General features: G+C 49.8%; 1 protein-coding gene and 1 long non-coding RNA gene across 4 annotated transcripts in view; one reads left to right on the top strand and one right to left on the bottom strand.

The window, feature by feature from the left end:
- Nacc2 (NACC family member 2) overlaps positions 1-17,605 on the bottom strand; it is a 78,982-nt gene that overhangs the window by 43,847 nt on the left and 17,530 nt on the right. The gene's annotated exons all lie outside the window — the stretch shown is intronic.
- Positions 5,216-15,420, top strand: LOC128100738 (uncharacterized). 2 transcript variants are annotated; one of them, XR_008214901.1, is made up of 4 exons: positions 5,216-8,358; positions 8,736-9,232; positions 9,551-9,740; positions 11,596-15,420. It is a non-coding gene; the product is annotated as an uncharacterized LOC128100738 (long non-coding RNA). The 2 variants fall into 2 exon arrangements; XR_008214900.1 differs by having other exon boundaries at positions 8,736-9,740.

The following is a 17,605-nucleotide window of genomic DNA, read 5'->3' as shown; positions in this document are numbered from 1 at the left end:
CATTATGATTCATAACAACAGCAGAATTACAGACATGAAGTAGCAACGAGAAAACTCTATGGTTGGGGGTCAGCACAGCATGAGGAACTGTATTAAGGGGTCGTGCATGGCATTAAGAAGGTTGAGAACCACTCTGCTAAGCACCAGGGCTTTTATATGAGAGCGGCTGGGGCAAACAAAACACTGCATATCTTGCAGAACAGGTAAGTCACTCAGAGATGGGGGTGCAGTGCACCAGGAATGCCCCCCCACAAGCCCAACACCCTCCCTGTTGCACCTGACCCCTGGCTTCCCAGCCCTGCAGACCAACTGCAAAACTCTCGTGAGCCACAGGCTGGTTCCAGAAGGTTTCCAAAGACTTAAGCAGTGTTTTGAGAAGAGCCGACAATCTTCCCTACTTGTAATTTAAATAACGTAAGCTCGAGGAGTGTCTCCCTCGGGCATAGTTTAATAACTTAAAAAGCCAGTGCCAGCTCCGCCTGCCCCTGCCCCCTCGGCCCTCCCTGAAAAGCAGACTCCCTGCCCCTGCCCTCCAGGGGTACGCCACAGCCCACAGCAGAGGCAGCTGTCTCTGCTGCCCTTTTCACTTGTGGGCCTGCCAGAGGTCCCCCGTAGCAGCCTGTGACCTTGACTCTCCCCCACCAGGGCACCAGGGGAGGGTCACCTGGATCTCAGGAACTGTGAGGGAGCTGGGCAGGGGGTGGCATAGATGCATGCTGGGCTGTGGGTCACCCAATCAGTACAGACAGCCACTTCCCAGCACACCCCATTTTTAATATTCATAGATCTCCTCATCTGCATATCATGCCATAAATAGTCAGAGGCGAGGTAAGACACAAAGATCCCCTGCATTTCTAATTATGCTTAAAAAGCTAATGTAAATCAGAGACACACAGAAGCACTAAATCAGTTGGGAGGACACAGCCTAGGAGCCCCCCATCTCCATGTAGCTGCTAGTGACAGAGGCCCAAAGGACTCAAGTATAACCCTGGGGGAGTCAACCTCACCTGGGTGTGTCCCCAAAATAGGACCACAGGCATCTTTCCACTTCCTCCCTTATCAGGTCCAACACAGTTCCTACCCACAACAGATGCCCAGCCCCCACTTCTCGTTGAGAGCAGCAGGCAACAGGCAGAAGAAAGGCTCCTGGGGGATGCCATTGGCCTTGAACACCACATTTAAGTGGCTGGACACACCCGTCAGAGCTTCCTACAGTCCTGTCTGGGAGTTGATCTCTGGGGACAATCAGATGCACCCTTCCTGACTGAAGGACCAGGAAAGGTAACAGATGTGCTAGGCAGAGTACTAAGCCAATGAAGAGTCCCAGGGCTTGTACCCATCCCCACCCCAAATGACAGCACTGTCCCTTGAAAGTTCCAGCCTTGCACAGGTAGATGAGGTACAACTCCCCTACCTTTAGGGAAAAAGAGTATGGAGACCTACAGGAAAAAAAGTTCTGGGCCAGAGACCAGTGAACATGGGCCAACCTGGGAATCCATACTACTGCATGTGGCACTAACCTGAGTGACACTGAAACAGATCCCAGATCTCTAAGGGCAGTGGTACTGCTGGGACCCTGTCAAGGGTACCCCAGTGGGCCCTGGACCAAGACAGTTTGCAGTGCTTAGCCATTCCAGGATGATCAGGATGGACCAAGGCCCCAGACAAGGGCCAGCTCCCTGTGCTTAGGGCACTTCTGGCCACCAGGCTCCAGCCACACAGGGGCCAGAAGTGCTGAGTGAGAGGCCAGGGGCTAGATGAGGGGTAACAGCCACCCTCAGTCCTAGACACCAGTCCAGGCAGGCCTGTCTCGAGCAGCACATGCCAAGTCCGTGCCACAGAAGACTGGGGAACACGGGCCTGGACAAAAGCCTTGTATCTCGACAAAACTAAGAGTAGAGAGGAGTGTCCTGCAGATATCAGGCTTGGGAGCTAGGCTCGAGCACACAGCTCAGGTGCCCCCTGACCTCACTTGTCATTTGGGTGTAGCTCAGAGATACTAGTGCAGAGGTTTGCTGGAACCATGTCTTTCAGCAAAGCACCAGGCGTCAGCAGTCCCAGCCACCAACCCAATCAGACAGAACCGGTTCTCAGCCAGCAGAATGAGCCTCTGTGCAGGGGGTCCAGAGTATGCAGAGGGTCCAGGGTGTGTGTGTGTGTGTGTGTGTGTGTGTGTGTGTGTGTGTGTGTGTGTGTGTATTTCACACTTCCCCAGTCAGACTTAGGGCCCTTAGTTGAGACTCAACCTGACTTCCTACCCAGGAATGGGATGCTGCACCCTTCCCTTCTACAAGTGCCCTGGGAAGGCCAACTTGGAGGGCCTGCTGGAGGCACAGGCCCAAAAGACACAAGGGTTACCCCGCTCACTGTTGGTGAAATGACTGCCGCCCGCATCTGCCCTGGCAGTAGGCCCAGAACTATTTTTAAGCCCATTTACTAGAAATCCCACAAATTAAAGGAAATATGGATAATGCAGCAAGAATCCTGGGGGGCAAATTAAGGATGCACAGAGCCGTGCTCATGTTCCACAACGGAGTCCTAACCAGGAAAGCCGTCTGCCGAACTCATGCATAGCACCCATTGAGTCCCATAAGGAGGGCTGGGGACTTGCACTGGGCTCGGGGACAACAGAAGACATCCAAGTGCCCAGGCTGCTATATACCAGGCCATAAAAGGTAATTGCTGATATGAAAAACCTAAATGCACAGCTCACAGAAGTTCCCAGACAGGGAATTCCAACAGCAAACAGCAGCAGCAGCCACTCTTTCTAGAAAGTGAGGTATCTCTCTCCACTCCACGAGGCTCAAGGTCCCAAGACCTGTCCAGCCCTGCTAATGAGATTCAGGGACCCCCCCACCCCCCACCCAACCCCGCCGCCCCAGTCACATCCTACTCCAGTAAACAACAAAAGCCCTTTGGGAAGGCGGTGGATGATGCCCTTATTGGCCACTCCATGTGGCTCTCATGAGGCAGAGGATCACCCTCCAGGCTCTACAGAAACTGGGGTACAGAAAGTTGACTGCCTAACCTGAGTGGGTGGGACCTGACACCAGGAACGGCCTAGTCTACCAGGACAAACATCTGCTGGGTTGTGAAAAGCCCTGGGTTATGTGGTCCCAAGGTGGGTGTGGTGGTGCACATCTTTAATCAAAGCACTCGGGAGGCAGAAGCAGGTGGATCTTTGTGAGTTCCAGGCCAGCCAGGGCTATGTACCAAACAAACAAAACAAGAACTAGGCCCAAGTCTGAGATGGGGGACTGGGTCACCAAAGCTGGATACCTGCCAGGGACCCCGTTCTGCCACCAAATGCTCAGCCCTACCAGGTCTAACAGGTGCAAATTAGGGCACAGAAAGGACAACATGGGCGTTATACTCTTACCCACACAAGAGGTAAGGCTAGCCAGCCCTTCTCACTCACTGCAGCCAGAGGGGTACTTCCTGGCTTGAGGCAGAGAGGCAAGCACACATTCTCCTAGACAGGAGAAGGGGAGGGAGAGACAGGTCTGGGCTGGTGGGTGGTGATCACAGGAAGCCACACCACACCTGCATCCTGGGTCCAGGCAGTCTCCTCTGATGAGAAGACGGGTCTGCGGGGCTTAGGACAAGCAAGAATGCAACAATGGAACCTGGACCATGCAGCATCAATCCCAGGTGTTAACGCTACGAAAAACTACCGAAAACATTGGGGCTGGCCAGGCCCCATGCACCAATAACCTCGGATCACCAGGAGGGAAAAGGGAGATTACAAATTCAAAGCAAACCTGGCTACTTAATGAGACTCTGTCACAAAACAAAAACCCTAGGGACCATCCAGGGAAGAGCCTTGTCCAGGGAAAGTCTCTCTGGCTTGCTGTTTACCTGCACAGCTATTTCCAGAATTTCTTCCTTGGGGAGACATTAACCACCTACCCCCCACCATAGAGCCCCAAACTCCATTGCTGAACCTGCAGCTCTCTCAGACCCTAACTTAAAAAGCATGACTTTCTCCTCTCTCTCACTTCTTCAGGCAGCTGCTAAGAACACAGCTTGCCTGCCGCATTGTTTGTCTCTCAAAAGTGTCCTCCAGCTTCCTTCTTAGTCCATTTTAATTTGTTTGTTTGTTTGCTTGTTTTTGGAGACAGGGTTTCTCTGTATAGCCCTGGCTGTCCTGGAACTCACTCTGTAGCCCAGGCTGGCCTCGAATTCACAGATCCACCTGCCTCTGCCTCCCGAGTGCTGGGATTAAAGGCGTGTGCCACCGCCACTGCCCGGCTTTTAAACTTCTTTTATTACCAAGACTAAGAACTTCAAAAAGTCAGGCATGATGTGTACACACTTTTAAACCTAGCACTTGGGAGGCAGAGGCAGGTGAGTCAGAGTTCAAAGTCATCCTCAGCCACAAGAGGCCAGTATGGACTGCAGGAGACTGCCTCAAAACAAAACAGACGGGCAGGCCCTCACTGGCTGACAGACTGAACTAACTGTTTTTGATATCTCCTATCTAATGTCTGGGCATGGTAGCGCACGCCTTTAGTCCCAGCACTTGGGAAGCAGAGGGAGGTGGGTTGGAGATCAGCCTGGTCTACACAGTGAGTTCCAGGACAGCCAGAGATGTACAGTGAGACCCTGTCTAACACAAACAACACATACTCCTACTCTACACTACAGTAGTTAGACTGTGTGGTACCGACAAAAGACAGGTGGGGATCAATGGAAGACAAGAGTCTTTAAATGACTTCATATGTGGAAAGCCAATGATTTCATAAAGATGCCAAGACCTTTCAATGGAGAAAGAACTTTCTCTTCAAAATACGGCTCTGGAACACGGGGTAACACACATTCGAGGATGACCGTTACCTCACCCCACAGACCAACATTAACTCAGTGCGTCAAAGATCTAAGCAAGGGCTGGGGAGACAGCTCTGGGGCTGAAGTGCTGGCTGCATTAGCATGAGGATCTATGTGGATCATAAAAACCAGGCCACTGTGGCATGTGCCTGTAACCTAGCACTTGGAGGCATGGAGACAAGTGGATCCCAGGGGCTTTCCGGCCAGCCAGTCTAGCCAAAACAGAGCCCTAGGTTCAGCGAGAGACAGTCTCAAAAAATGTATGCTAGTGACTGAAGAAGACACTAGATATAGACCTCTAGCCTTCACAGACACACACCTGTACACACAGGTGAACGCACTACCCACCCACCCACCCACCCCCAAACACATAGTAGGGAGAAATCTATTCAGGAATATCTGCTACTCACATCTTTAATGTGGCTCATACCTAGAATATATAAAATATGCAAACCATCTAAAGAGATTTTCCACCAAAGAATAGGCACAAATGTTCAATATGCACATAAAACTCAGTATCATTAGCTAGCCAGGCAATCGAAGTGAAAACCACAGTGAGGAGCTGCAGAGGTAGCTGGGGTGGAATGTGTGTTTAACTTCTTTTTTTTTTTGGTTTTTCGAGACAGGGTTTCTCTGTGTAGCTTTGCGCCTTTCCTGGAACTCACTTGGTAGCCCAGGCTGGCCTCGAACTCACAGAGATCCGCCTGGCTCTGCCTCCCGAGTGCTGGGATTAAAGGCGTGCGCCACCACTGCCCAGCGTGTGTTTAACTTCTAACCAGGCCCCCGGCTTCCATCCCCAACACCAAAAACAAAAGAGAAAGATGCAGGGGACAGCCGGTGGTGGGAATATGGTGGGATGTGAAATCTGCAACCACTTTGGAAAACAAACTGCAAACTCTCCCAAAAGTTAAACTGTATTTCTGCATGACCTAGAAATTCCACTTCTATGAGTGTAGGCAAGAGAAAACACACTATCTACACAAAAGTTTGCAAAGCACAGACTCTTAGAAACATTGGTTACAACAGCCAAGAGGTGGAAACAGCCCAAGTATCTATCAACCAATGAAAGGTAAATGACCTTTGGAAAATCAGATGGTAGAATATGATTTACAATACAGGGTAAGGAGTCAGTACCATGTCATAGATGACTCTTAAATATCAGTAAGAGAGAAAAAGCCAGTCACTCCAGGCCACACTGTCTGTCTGTGCAAAATGTCTAGAACAGGTAACTGATAGACAAGGGCTGGGGCTGGGGAGTGCCGCTAAAGAGTTTGGTTGTTTTTGGTTTTTCCGTGTAACAGCTCTGGCTGTCCTGGAACTTGCTTTGTAGACCAGGCTGGTCTTGAACTCACATCACAGAGATCCGCCTGCTTCTGACTCCTAAGCAGTGTTCAGCACCACGCCCCACCTGGTTGTCTGTTTTTGAGTGATAAAAATGTTCTGAATCAATTTCCATGAAGGTTACACAACTCTGATCGTACCATTACCTGGTTCATAAAGGATGACCATACGGGCAAACTTGGCAGTACACGAACAGAAAGGTTTCAAACGGGAAAAACGCTGAGTGTGGTGGGCTTCATGGTGAAACCCTGTGTGTGGGGGTGGGGGTGGGGAGGAAGTAAAGAAAAGAGAAGAGATACTGAGAGGTGGAGGTGTGAAGATCATGAGTTCAAGGTAAGCCTGAGTTCCGAGGTGAGTTCAACGCCAATTTGGGCTACTGAAGAAGATCCTGGGCTGACAGAATTGTTAAGTGGGTAAAGGTGTTTCCCACCAAGCCTGATGACCTGTGTTTCATCCTTGAGACCCAAATGGTAAAAGGAGAAACCGACTCCTACAAGCTGTCCTCTAACCTCCATAAGAGTACCGTGGCTTGTGCGCCCTCAATCCCCACAAACGCACAAATAAATAAATGTAACTAATTCATTTTAAAAAGGTATGGCCCAGATCCACATCATGCATAAGAACTCCTCACACATAAAGAGATGGCTCAGCAGTTAAGAGCATGCACTGCTCTTGCAGAGGACCTGAGTTGGGTTCCCGGCACCATGTGGAGCAGCCCACAATTGTTCGTAACTTCAGCTCAATGGGATCTGATGCCCCTGGCCTCCACGGCACCTCACTCACAGGCACATACCCACCTCACAGACACTCATATACAAATTAAAAATTGTTTAAATCTTCAAATATAATATAGGCAGTATAAAAAGAAATGGATAGGAAAAGATAAATCATCCGAACACAATCAAAAGAAGGCAGGGGCCACTTCATAATTAAAACAAAAAAAGCAAATGATAAGACACATTGGAGAAGGACCGAGGGTCTGCCTATGAAGAATACTCAGCTATGCTCCATGTGGATACTAGACAGTAGCATCTCTAAGCACGAAGCAGAAAGTGGCAGAGTCAGAGGCCTTCAGGAATCCTCTCCAGCCCTCTGACAACTGGTATAAAAACTGAACAGAAAATCAGCAACAAGACAGAGAACTAAACACCACCAACTATCGGGATCTCATCCACACTTTCAGACCACGCCACCCCGCTGCAGCTTCACTGCCCCAGAGCCTTTGGAGCACACCACAGGAGAGAAAGCATCTCAACCCAAAACACCAAGAAACTGAAGACTTGAAATTGAGCTGAGGCTGTAGCCTAGTGGCAGAGCCTTACAGTGTTGCAAGACCCTGGGATCGATGGAAGCATGGTGGTTTACCCCTGGAATTCCCGCGCTTGGGAGGCAGAAGCAGGAAGGACAGGAGTTCAAGGTCAAATCAAGATGTGTAACAAGTTTGAGACCAGCCTGGCAACATAAAACTCTGCCTCAAAATAGCTGTAGTAGTAGTGAGATGTGCCCGGAGGCAGCAGTGCAGACAGAAACAAAGGAAGGAGTGCAGAGCTGGCACCAAGCTGGGATGCGGCCGGGTACCCTAGGTGAGCGCAGGCATGGAGCTGGGGGCCTGATCCCAGCTGGCTGCTCCCACGTGTCTCCACCCCAGCCTTTGGCATGGGCCCCCAGCTCTGCTCTTACAGTTTGCCACTTCACCATTCATTGGTGAGGAAAGGACCACAGCATTCTCCCTGGCCCACTACTGAGAACCATAGCCTGCCCAGTCTTGGCAAGCTAGAGCCAGCCAATCAGAAAAGGGCAGATCCTGCAAACTGCCCCCTTTTCTTTTCTGATACATCTCTGGGTGTGCTCTGACACGTCCAAAGACGCCACAGCCAATCAAGTTTAAGCTAATGTAACCGTTGTTTGCTTAGCCAATCATGTTTGCTGGAGATGACCTAACTGTCCCTGGAATTCTCCTAGCTGGGCTTAAAAGGAGCCTGAGAGCTTCTCTTGAGGTCATTGCCATTTTGTTGAGTGGCTGATCCTTGCATGCAGGAATTTTCTCGTCAGAAATAAATGCTCTTGCTTTTGCATACGTGAGTGGTGGGTGGTTTTTTTGTGGGGTGATTTGTGGACCCTAACATTTGGGGGCTCATCAAGGATCCTCCTCCTACCCCCAACACCTTGAGTGTTTAAGGAACCTGGCCGGTAAGTGAGTGCTCTCTGTCTGTGTTAGTCTCTGTTATACGTGACTCTAAGGCTCGAGCCAATCCTGGAGGCCCGAGTGAGCCAGGCAGATAGCTATTGGCACCCATGCCAGGTGGGTCCAGAGATGTCTCGGACCCACCAAAGGGGGACTGAGTCCCATCGAAAATTGAAGTGGGACACAGCAAGTCACTCCTGCCAGATGGAGCTCACTTATATCGGGGCTCACTTATATTGAGAGAGGCCATCATCCTGATTTTGGTTACAGCAAGAGAGGCCGCTATCCCAATTTTGGTTTCTTTTTCTTGCACTGTACTGGTATATTTTATGGTGTGTTGTCTTTCTGTGTCTTTGTTTTGTAATCACTCTTTTTCTTCTAGAAGAGATGGTGCAGACAACCTTGACGTTGTCGCCCCCCCCCTTCCCCCGGCCTCCCCATCAAGTCTTTTGCTGAACCATTTTAAGGACTTCCAGACCCAAGCAACTGACCTGGGACTTGTCCAGAAAAGAAAGCTTTCTACCTTCTGCAGGAATGAATGGCCCGAGCTGGATGTGGGATGGCCTGAGGAGGGAACCTTCAACCTCCTAACTATTTATCAGGTTAAAGACATAGTCAGTGAGTCATCAGAACACCCCAATCAGGTGTCCTACATCACCACTTGGCAGATGATGGTAGAAAAACCCCCTAAACGATTAAAACCCTTCCTTTCACCCTCCCAGGCGACTGCTGAGGTGGCAACAGAAAAGAATCTGCCGCCAAAGAAGAAAGGGGAACTGACACCTTCAGCACCCCCCCTTACTCCATCCTTCCCCCTTTGAGGGACCCGGAGGAAGAGTTCTTCTCAGCCTTGCCACTCTATCCACAGGCGGCACAGGGGTGAGGGAAACAGAGGATGCAGAGGGAGGGGAGTGGTGTGGAGAAAAAACTGAGGAGCCCTACACACACACACACACACACACACACACACACACACACTTGTGCCCACTCACAGAGAGAGGAGCTGCAGCTATAGCCGACTCCATGGTCCTTCCTCTGCATGCTGTGGGCCCTCCTGATGCTGGAAGTAGACAGCAGCTGGCCCATTGGCCTTTCACCACTAGCAACCTCTATAATTGGAAACTGCAAAATCCTAAGTTTTCTGAGAAACCCACTAAGCTCATCGACCTGTTAGATTCTGTCCTCTTTACTCATCAGCCAACCTGGGATGAATGTTATCAGCTGCTCCAGGTCCTCTTCACCATGGAAGCGGGAGCAAATTCTGGCAGAGGCTCGGAAATTGGTTCCTGGCGCAGACAGGAGGCCCACCACAAATCTAGGCCTCATCAATGCAGCGGGGAGGGGGTTCCCCTGACCAGACCCAACTGCGACTTCAACATGGAGGAAGGTAAGGAGGCTGAAGGTCTACTGTCGGACTCTAATGGGGGTCTGCTGACCAAAATGGGGGCCCACATTCACTCTGACCAGGCTGGGATCATAGTGACTGACCAAAAAAGGGAATCCCTATATGTCCTCACTATGGCCCTCTTAGATGAATACAAGCTGTTTACAGATCTCCCCAAGTGGGAAGGAGATGGGGAGGCAGGGAGCCTGCTACAATGGCTCCAGGAAATTCCCCAAGTCTGGGCAAAGATTGGAGGGTCAACACTAGCCAAACACTGGCCCCCTGTGGTGGTACAACTGAAGGCCCATGCTACTACACCAACCCGCATCAGACAGTACCCAATGCCCAGAGAAGCTAAACAAAGGATTCAAAGGACAACTAAACTGGACACAGCTACCCTAGGGATTCAAGAACTCCCCCACCATCTTAGATGAAGCCTTCCATGAAGATTTGGGTGAGTACAGACAAACCCACCCAAACACCAGTCTGTTAGAGTACGTAGATGACCTCCTGATTGTGGCCAGCACTCCGGAAGTATACAGGATGGCTACCAAGGATTTGCTTTGAACTTTGGGGAACTTAGGGTACCGTGTGTCTGCAAAGAGGGCTCTGCCAATACCGAGGTAACCTATTAGGGTACATACTCAAGGGGGGAAGAAGATGGCTGTCAGAGGCAAGGAAAGAGACTATTCTAAGGATCCCCCGGCCCAGGCCCAACAGTCGCGAGGGGTGGGGGTTGTAAGAGATGGGGGGAACTTCACTAGAATCGACTGAACAAATGGAAGGGGCCTCCTGATGGCAGAAGGAAGGACTATTAAGAATAAGCAGTAGATCCTGAATCTCCTGCAAGCCATATGGCTGCCCCGAAAAGTGGCTATTATACACTGCCTGGGACATCAAAAAGGAGAGGACGCTATCTCTAAGTGAAACAAAGGGTAAATGCAGCAGCTCAAGAAGCGGCCCTCCAGGTGGCAGCCACCCTGAGAGTCAACCTGCCTAGACTTGCAGCCCCAACCTTGCCCGAAAACCCCGCCTATTCCAAGAAGGAATTTCGGAGGATTTGAACTTACACCAATGCCTACAAAGAGGTCTCCTGATGGGCAGATTATCCTCCCTTCAGACTTTGCCAGCCAAGTAGTCTGGCAGATACGTCAAAGTACCCATTTGGGGGAAAGAAAAATACAAGACTTACTAAGAGCACACCTCAAAGTGTTCTACCTGAAACCAAAAATGGAGGAACATGTAGCCCAACGTGTTGCCTGGTGAATGCCAAATTGGGCACAGGACCATCAACAGGAGGGACCATCAAGAGGAACACAGCCTGGAGCCAATTAGGAAATTGACTTTACAGCGGTAAAACCAGGCCTGTATGGCTATAAATATGTTAGTCTTTATAAATACTTTTCAGAATGGACTAAAGCTTTCCCAACTAAACACAAGACGGCTGTGATAATGGTCAAGAAACTACTAGAAGAAATCATCCCAAGGTATGGCCTCCCAGTGTTCTTGGGCTCAGATAACAGGCCTGCGTATTCATCTCTCAGGTAATACAGAAACTAATTAAGGCTATGGGGACTAATTGGAAACCTCATTGTGCATATCATCCCCAAAGTTCAGGCCAGACAGGAAGAATGAATCTGACCCTAAAGGAGACCTTAACCAAATTAACCCTCGAGACTGGTGGAGACTGAGTATCTCGCCATCCCTTTGCTCTTTTTTCGGGTTTGCAATTCTCCTTACACCCTGAGCTTAACCCCCTTTGAGATTATGTAAGCCAGATCCCCACCCTTATCGCCCAACCTTAGGGCAGAACTGTTAGTTGAATTTGATGAACAAAGGTTCCTTTCCTCTTTGCAAGTCTTGTTCCAGGTGCAGAAACAGCTTTGGCCTCAGATGCATGCAGTCTATGAAAAGGTGCCACCTCCCATGCCTCACAGATTCTGGCCAGGGGACTTGGTGATCACCAAAAGACACCAAAAAGAAACCTTGGAACCTGGTTGGAAGGGACCCTACACTGTCATCCTGATGACACCCACAACTATCAAAGTTGACAGGGTCTCCAGCTGGATATACCACTCCCATGTATGGGTCCCTGTGGACCGACATCCTGACCCTGAGGACCACACTGCAGAGGAAGTCAACCTTGGACTTTGGAGGGCCATTACACATCCACAAGACCCTCTCAAATTGAGACGCCAGAAAGCCACTGACCCAGCTAAGTAATGGGCTTGCTCCTATGCTTCCTCAGTTTCCTTAGTTCATGTCTGCTGGGGTTTTCCAACCAGGCCACCACAGGGCGCCAAAACCTCCATCAGCCCTTTAACCTCACTTGGAAGGTCATCAACACAGACTCGGGGGAGGTCCTAAACCAGACCTCCCATTCTGCCCCTTAGGGACCTGGTTTCCTGACCTGTACTTTGACTTGGGGGCACTTTTCACCGAAACAGCTTACCAGGCGCATCTATACTGATTCTTTTATTCAAGAACATTACATCCATTTTTATGTTTGTTTATGTTTTTATGGTAGAACTAAGGCCCAGAAAAAGACCTGTCGGGGAGCAAGTGACTATTTCTGTGCCTCACAGAGTTGTGTCTCCACAGGTCACACCTGGTGGAAAACCCCAAAGACCAGGGACTTCATCAGAGTAAAAAGGGCATATGAACCGGCCTGTCGCCCTGGGTATGGTGGAAAGGGGGCATGCAACCCAGCATTGATTCGATTCACTGATGCTGGCAAAAGGGCCTCTAGTTGGATGTCAGGAAAAACCTGGGGTTTAAGGCTATACAAGGACAGAATGGCACCCGCAGATCTGCAAGCATCATTCACCCTACAATTAGACGTTCAGCTCCTACAACCATGGAAGCCCCTGGGCCCCAATAAGGTAATGAGTCCAACCAGACCCATGACTGCCCCCACCCAGAGGCCCACGGAAACTAAAACATTTTGACACATAAAACTGCCCCCATGGACCTACTCCCCAATCTAGGACCTTTAAACCTTTTAAAACCTACCTATTTGGTCTTAAATGCCTCAAAGCCCAGTCTCACTAAAACTTTCTGGCTTTGCCTAGATGCAAACCCCCCTATTCTGAAGAGACTGCAATAATGGGAAACTGTACCAACTCCTCTGACACCCAGTCACACCCATGACAACAGTCAGGCAGAGGGAGGCTCGCCCTGCAGCCTGTGACAGGGAAGGGCCTCTGCATCGGCCAGCCCCCGCCAAATTATGTCAGTCTGCAGTGAGGCTCAGAGTCCACCAGGGACATGATACTTAATTCCCCCAGACGGCGCCTGGTGGGCTTGCACTACAGGTTTAACCCCTTGCGTACATGCTCAAGTTTTAATTAACACTCAGGGGTTCTGTGTTTTAGTACAACTGGTCCCTAAAATAGCCTATTACCCTGAAAAAGAAATTCTCCGCCGGCTGGAACCACTATGGTGAGGCAAACGGGATGTTTTACAGCCGTCCTCCCCTCTCCTAGGCCTAGGTTTAGCCGGGGACATAGGTACCAAGACTTCAGCCCTTGTTCTCCAAGAGCAGAATGATAGGACTCTGCGCATGGCCACAGATGCAGCCATAGCCACCCTAGAAAAACCTCTCATCTATTTAGAAGAATCCCTCTCCTCCTTAGCTGAAGTGGTCCTCCAGAACGAAAGAGGGCTGGACTTACTATTCTTTCAACAAGGAGGTCTACGCTTGGCCTTAGGGGAACAGTGTCGTTATTATGCCAACCACTCGGGAGTCATTAGAGATTCCAGGACCCTGCTCAGAAAGGGGTTGCATGACAGGAAACTGGAGAGGCCACAAAACGAGGGATGCTATGAGTCCCTGGTTAACTGGTCTCCCGGGTTGACCACTCTCTTGTCTGCTCTGGCTGGCCCCTAGTCCTCCTATTGTTGGCCTTAACGTGTGGGCCTTGCACAGTCAATGCTTTAGTCAGGCTTGTCAGGGAGAGGATCTCCACCGTTCAACTGATGGTTCTCACACAGCAATACAAGCCTGCAGACCTGGAAGAGTCATCTCCAAGACCTGAGAGGACCCATTATTCAAGGAGGGAATGAGACGGCGACCCATGACATTGAGAACGACAGCAAGGAAGCTACACGGAGCTGGGGCCAAGCCGTGGTGAGGCAGGGACCCTGGGTGACTGCAGGCACGGAGCTGGGGCCAAGCCGTGGTGAGGCAGGGACCCTGGGTGACTGCAGGCACGGAGCTGGGGCCAAGCTGTGGTGAGGCAGGGACCCTGGGTGACTGCAGGCACGGAGCTGGGGCCAAGTCGTGGTGAGGCAGGGACCCTGGGTGACTGCAGGCACGGAGCTGGGGTCCCTACCCCGGCTGGCTCTTCCCATTGCCTTGGCCTCAGCCTTTGGCACAGCCCCCAGGTCCACACTTACAGTTTGCTACTTTGGCATTCACCAGTGAGGCCAGGACTGCAGCCCCCACCCCCTAGAGCCAGCCAATCAGAAAAGGGCAGATCCTGCAACACCTACCCCCTTCTCTTCTTTTTTGATACATCTCTGGGTGTGCTCTGACACGTCCAAAGATGCCACAGCCAATCAAGTTTAAACTGAGGGAACTGTTGCTTGCTCAGCCAATCATGTTTGCTGGAGATGACCTAACTGTCCCTGGAATTCCCCTAGCTGGGCTTAAAAGGAGCCTGAGAGCTTCTCTCCAGGTGTCACCATTTTGTTGTGTGGCTAACCCCTGCGTGCAGGAATTTTCTCGTCAGAAATGAATGCTCTTGCTTTTGCATATGTGAGTGGTGGTCTTTTGTGGGGTGATCTCAGCACTCAAGAAGCAGCAGAAGCAGGCAGATCTCTGTGCGTTCCAGGCCACCCTGGTCTATGAGTCAAATCCCAGGACAGCCAGGATCGTTACACAGAGAAACTCTGTCAAAAAACAAACAAACAAACAAAAAACCCATAAGTAAATAAGTAATAGAACACTGATACACACAAAAATCATCAATTCGATGGGCGTGGTGGGTCACACTTATAACCTCAACACTCAGGAGGCTGAAGCAGAGGATGTAATCAGGAGTTCGATGCCAGCCCAGGCAACACAGTGATCTAGGCTCAGTCTAGGCCACAGAGTAAGGTCATATCTCGAATGAATGCATGAATAAACACCCTGGGATCCATCCTTAGCACAGGAGCAGCAGAAGGAGAGGGAAGAGCAGGAGAGGGAAGAAGGAAGAGGAATTATAGTCATACTTTCTGACCGCAACCACAAGGAATCCAGCTGGAACTCAACAAAGAATTCTCCCAACACTTAGAACTAAGCAGCAGACTGCTGAGAAATTGACTCACGTGTCAAACAGAAAAGGACAACACACAAAATGTGTGGGGCACCACTTCATGGGGTGGAAGACGCACAGCAGCCTTAAGACACACACTGGGCAAAAGTCTGAAATCTGAAACCTAAGCTCCTGGCCCAAGATCCTAGGAAAAGTAAGTCCATTCCAGGCCAGGAGAGCCATGAAGAAGCCAGCAGGCCTCCATGACAGGACAGCCATGAAGAAGCCAGCAGGCCTCCATGACAGGACAGCCATGAAGAAGCCAGCAGGCCTCCATGACACTAAAGGGAAAAAGAGTGAGTGTGGGGCCAGTGAAATAAAACACACTCTTTCTGTTGTTGTTGTTTTGTTTTTGTTTTTTTATTTTTTTATTTTTTATTTTTTTTTTTGGTTTTTCGAGACAGGGTTTTTCTGTGTAGCTTTGCGCCTCTCCTGAAACTCACTTGGTAGCCCAGGCTGGCCTCGAACTCACAGAGATCCACCTGGCTCTGCCTTCCGAGTGCTGGGATTAAAGGCGTGAGCCACCACCGCCCGGCGGTTTTGTTTTTTTAAATCAGTAAAACCGAAAGCCCTCTAGCAGGGTTAACAAAGAAAAAAAAAGAGACATTTTCAAAAGAGAAAGCATAAATGGACTACCAGTCTCAGCCGGGCGGTGGTGGCGCATGCCTTTAATCCCCAGCACTTGGGAGGCAGAGGCAGGTCGATCTCTGTGAGTTCGAGGCCAGCCTGGTCTACAAAGTGAGTTCCAGGACAGCCAGGACTGTTACACAGAGAAACCTTGTCTTGAAAAACAAAACAAACAAACAACAAAAAAAATGACTACCAGTCTCAAAAACAAAACAAAGGATGTTACCACAGACCTTCGAAACCAGAGCCTAATGGGAAGGTAACACACAGAACACCACCCACACTTGACAACCCATGTTAGATGAACCAGTCCTTCAACAAAAAACACCCTACTATGTATGATCCACGCAAAGTGAAAAAGCATGTTCAAACAAAAATAAGAAAACTGAAATTTTTAACTTGGAAATTCTCAGAAAGAAACCTTGAAGTTCAAAGAAAACGCTTCCCTGGAGAACCCTATGAACTGCTTAAGTGCTGACAGACAAGTCTACACATGATCCCTCACAGAACACAGGGTGTTTCCCAGTTTGCTATTTATTTTTTCATGGTATTGGGGATGTAACCCAGGGCCTGGGACACTCCAGGCATGGACTCTACCACTGAGCTACACATCAGCCCCCAACTTATTTTAATAAAATTAATATTATCCTGATGAAAGTTGGTATTAAAATGAAAATTAGTTCTAGCAAGATGGCTTAGTGGGTAAACTGAGTTCAGTCCCCAGAACCCATGTGAAGGCAGAAGGTGAGAACTAACTACACAAAGCCATCCTCTGACTTCCACATCCTGTGCACCACCCCCAAACACACAATGATAAATATTTTTAGATTATAAATAAAATTTTAAATTTTTAAATAGTGAAAAGTAGAGTTCCTCCTGAATGCAGACACCAAAAAAGCCTTTCACAAATATTAACAAATAGAAGTCAGTAACATTTGCACACTCACACACAAACAATACCCTCTCTTTCTCACACACATACACACTTTTTAATTTTTTTTCTTGAGACAGGGTCTTACCATGTAACCTGGTACTTGCTATATAGACCAGTGTGGCCCCAAACTTAGAGAAATCTGTCTTCCTCTTGAGGGCTGGGATTACAGACTTGCACCACCACACCTGGCCTCACACCTTTTCGCTCTAATACTGGGGTTGAACCCAGAATCCCATGCTGGCTCCCATCCTTGGCAACAAAAAACAGTGATGATGGGAGGCGGGTACCAGGCATCCACTGAGGCACTTGCCCGCACGGACCAGGAGCTGCCCCGTATCTTGCAATATATCCTGTGCCCAGACTGTCACCCTACATTCCTGAGACTCCAGAATTCCAAATGCCAGGCTCTCCACACCCGGTACCCAGAGCCCGTGAAGGGGACAGCACATGCAGGCAGAGCCTGAATGACGCTAGTCCATCCAGGTGACGTAAAGGCCAAAGCACCTTAACAACTTAGAAATGCACAAGAGAGATGCAGCAGCCCTATCTCTTTGAGGGGAAATTGAGGCTGGGCCATGCTCTCAGCCCCAGATAGGACCCCAGGATAAAGAGCTCCTGGACTAGAGTGAGCTGAAGTTGCCAGAGTGCAAGACATGCAAGACTCATGGGAAGGGCAGGGAGGTGGGAACTTGGTTACTTTTTAATTGCTATACTAAGACATCATGACCAAGACAACTTATAAAACTAAGTGTCTAATTGGGGGCTGACGGTTTCGGAGGGTGAGTCCATTACCATCATGGAAGGAAGCCTGGCAGCTGTCAGGCAGGCATGGCACGGGAGCAGTACTTGAGAGCTTACACGCTCCATACGGAGGAGGCAGAGAGGGCTAAGTGGGAAAGGCATGGACTTTTTGAAACCTCAAAGCCCACCCTTAGTGACACACCTCTTCCAACAAGGCCATGCCTCCTAATTCCTCCTAAACAGCTCTACCAACTGGGGACCAACCA

This window comes from Peromyscus californicus, unplaced genomic scaffold (assembly GCF_007827085.1).
Source record: "Peromyscus californicus insignis strain IS unplaced genomic scaffold, ASM782708v3 Scaffold_7__1_contigs__length_154581171, whole genome shotgun sequence".
In the NCBI taxonomy this organism is placed as follows: Eukaryota; Metazoa; Chordata; class Mammalia; order Rodentia; family Cricetidae; genus Peromyscus; species Peromyscus californicus.
The sequence above is the reverse complement of the archived record's forward strand: the minus strand, read 5'-3'. Positions and strand labels throughout refer to the sequence as shown.